This window comes from Elephantulus edwardii, unplaced genomic scaffold (assembly GCF_000299155.1).
Source record: "Elephantulus edwardii isolate Elephantulus edwardi_28Jun2011 unplaced genomic scaffold, EleEdw1.0 scaffold00360, whole genome shotgun sequence".
In the NCBI taxonomy this organism is placed as follows: Eukaryota; Metazoa; Chordata; class Mammalia; order Macroscelidea; family Macroscelididae; genus Elephantulus; species Elephantulus edwardii.
The window spans coordinates 1,934,204-1,937,837 of record NW_006400110.1 but is presented as its reverse complement, the minus strand read 5'-3'; the positions used below and the strand labels follow the sequence as shown (position 1 = coordinate 1,937,837).

Genomic DNA, 3,634 nt, shown 5'->3' with positions numbered 1-3,634 from the left:
GCGCTGCTGGGGGTTTATGCGGCAGCACCCTGTGTGTTAAGGGTCACACAGGTGTGGGTTGCAGGGGGGTCCCACAGTGTCTGGTAGTCTTCGTTCCTCTGGGGTCTCACAGTCTTCACTCCTCTGGAGTTCCGCGGTAGGTGGCTGGCTGTTGTTCTTCCCGGGTCCCTTCCGGGTCCCTCTCGCAGCATTCCCCCGTCTGGTGGTGGCGTTCCCCCATCTGGCGGCCTAGCCCTCACGCTGCGTCGCCCTCGCGCTGTGTCGCCCTCCCACATCAGATTTTTAAACCAACAAAGAAGTAAGGTTGGTGTTGGGATGAGTAGTAGAGTTACAGGAGCATGGGCGACATCACTGACCTCATAGGAATTTATTTTGTGTTATTGATGCCGCGGACAGAAAGAGTTCCCTTTGTGAAGTTGGCAAAGGTTTGATATGGATGTCTCCACATGGCCCTTGCTCTTTTTATACAAGTCCTCTTCATTTTTAGCAAGCAAGTTTGTGTCTTCTATGTTTCAAAAAAAGATGACCCAACAGAATGTGGAAATTACAAAAAAATACCATTAATATCACATGTAAGATAAATATTACTGAATATTATTTAAAGTAGCTAGAACAGTACATTCACAGAGTACTTCCAGAAATTCAGGCTAGATTTAGAATAAGCCATAGCATGAAGGATATCATAATTGATGATAGATGGACCTTAACTGAAAGGAGACAGTATGAGAAGGATGAAATTTGTGCTTTATTGACTATAAAAAGGCATTTGACTGTGTGGATCATAGATTTAGGTTAACATTGGGAAGAATGAGAATCCAAGAGCATTTTGCTCTTGTGAAGCTTATGCCTACACTAAAACGCTGTTATCCAAATAGAGCAAGGGAACACGGCATGGTTTAAAATAAAAAAGACATGCACAAAAGGATTTCTCCTTTATCCACACCTAGTCAAGCTGTTGTTGTGTTGTTGTTGATTGCCTTCGAGTCAAGCATGACTCATAGTGAGTGACCCTATGAAAAAAAGATCTGAAGCCCCTCTACAACTATTGACATTTATCATTTATAGAGTTTGCAGAGGCAAGTTGTTGAGAAAGTGAATGTCACTCCTGCTTCCAAGTGAAACATCATTCAAGAACTATATGAAAAAGAATGTGGCATCAGGATTGGAGGAGGACTCATCAACCACCTGTTTTATGCAGATGACACAACCTTGTTTGCTGAAGCAATTAGACAAAAATTATTATGCCTGAGACTTATCCTCAGAATTACACATGAACCAGAATATTCTTAAGAATTATTCTGGCTTCATACTAAATTACTTTTAAGAAGGATTCATACCAGAAAGTTATGTGATTGAATCTTTTTTTTTACTTAGATGACAAATCAATTATAGTAAACTGAGGAAAATGCAACACAGAAAAGTAAAAAGTAACTCCAAGAGGCTTTGGATGACTTACTCATATTATGAATAATTTATCTGAAAAAAATAAAAAAAGAAAGATAAAAGGGTAGTCCAAATGCCAGACATTACTTTATAAAATTACAATAAACCTCTTACCTTCTTCCAGTTCTTGTGACTTCAGGTAAACATCTGATTTCCATTAATATTTACATATTGCTGTTTCTATTTGGGTGTTTGGTGTTTTGACTTTGGGTGTTTGGTGTTATATATAAAGCACATGTTTTTCCTGGCTTATTTCTTCACTGGAACTACTTTGGAACCTGTACAATTTATCAAAACTCTTTTTATGATTCACCTGACAAATTATAATAGATTTTTTTAATGGAGCCCATGATACTGTATTACTTTATAATAAAAAGGGAGAATTGAGTACAGACTGAGGACTAGATTTTAGGGTGTGGGAAGTAAAAGAGAACCCATGTCCTTTGATATATTTTCCTACTGCAACTGTTGCTAAGGAAACCACTTCCTATCTAAACACTGCACTTATTTCTCCTATTTGTTTTTTCTCACAAAATGCATAATGTCACATAAGAAAGAGGATCAGAGTCTTATGATATACATTTAATTACACTTAAAGCTTTCAAATAATTGGGAAGAGATTAATGAGTTTGCCCTACAGGTAAGGGGGTAGAATCTCCCCATTAATGAAATAGAAAAACCACTTTCTATTATCAGCTTATACTGTTCAATCTAAGTTAGGATACGATCTTCTTTCACAAATACCCTTTAGCATTAGAAGCCACAACCACTTGCCTTCTAGTCATGTTCAACTCACTGTGATCTCATGCATGAGAGAGTATAAAGGTATAAAGGTGCTCCCTGGGGTCTTTACTTGCCGACCCAATGGAAAGAGATGATCAAGTACATCTTCTAAGGTGCCTTCATGGGGAGAAAGAACTGAGAATTTAGCAGTGGATTGTGGAAACCATTTGTTGTCTCCCAGGAGTCTTGATAATCAAATATGAGACTTCAATACCTAAGATTATTCCTCCAACAGAAAACTATCATGCAGTTCTTTCTTCATAAAATCAAACATAATGTAAGAGATGGAAAAGTACTACTTCCATCTACTCTCCTCATCTTACAATAAGGTAGTAGAGAGAGAGATTTGTCAAGACTATAAAACCTACATCATGGCTAAACTAGGACAAGAAATTATTTTCTCATCTCCATCCAACATAGGACATGGAATCTAGGGAATGTCCTCTGATGGTTAGAATTGAAAGACTTCCAGATCCTCAGATTAAGGTCATTCAAGTACAAATTGCCCAGCACCGCAGTAAGTTTCACATCTGTCCATACTATGGGCATCGGCTATCATGACTTTTCATTCACTCCACCAATAAATATCTATTCAGTTAATAAATATTATTTCAGAGTTCACTAATTTATGAACACATAGAATATAAAGATAGAACAGTTTAAATGAAGTTCAAATCTCAGTATAATGGACATAAACGCAATATTTGTCTAAGAAATATTCAAAGGCTGAAGATATTATGCTCTAGAAGTTTTTATCAAGGCTCTACAAAATTCAAATTTAACTTCTCTTTTTCCTCTCCTCTTTTTTTGCTTGATTACTTCTCATTGTGTTTTCATTAGCTATTTTAGCACTCAAAGACATATCCTTTAAGGAAAGATAACTATGATATGACACAAGGGGCAACCAAAAGAAAAACTTGGCCTTACCTACAACCAGGAGAAGATAAAGTAGATGAATGAGATCTTCTAAGAATCAAATCCCTATGCACATCCAAAAACTTCTCCAACAGAGTAGAAAGGGAAGCCACCAACTGGGAAAAAGTATTTGGTAATAACATATCAGAAAAGGGACTTATATCCAGAATTTATAAAATACTTGAGCACCACAAGATAAAGGTAAATAATCCAATAGAAAAATGGGAACAGGATATGAACAGACACTTCACCGAAGACAACATTCAGATGGCTAACAAGCACATGAAGAAATGTTCAAAATCCCTAGCTCTAAGAGAGATTTAAATGAAATAAACTATGAGACATCATCTCACCCCAGTCAGAATAGCAAAATTTAACAGAACAGCCAACAACAAATGCTGGCGAAGTTGTGGAGAAACTGGAATCCTTATTCACTGTTGGTGGGAGTGTAAAATGGTGCAACCACTGTGGAAGGCAGTATGGCGCTTTCTCA

General features: G+C 37.3%; 1 pseudogene; it reads left to right on the top strand.

Annotated features, from left to right (window-relative positions):
* Positions 1-2,649: 2,649 nt before the first annotated feature.
* Positions 2,650-3,634, top strand: part of LOC102856033 — an 11,408-nt pseudogene continuing 10,423 nt past the window's right edge.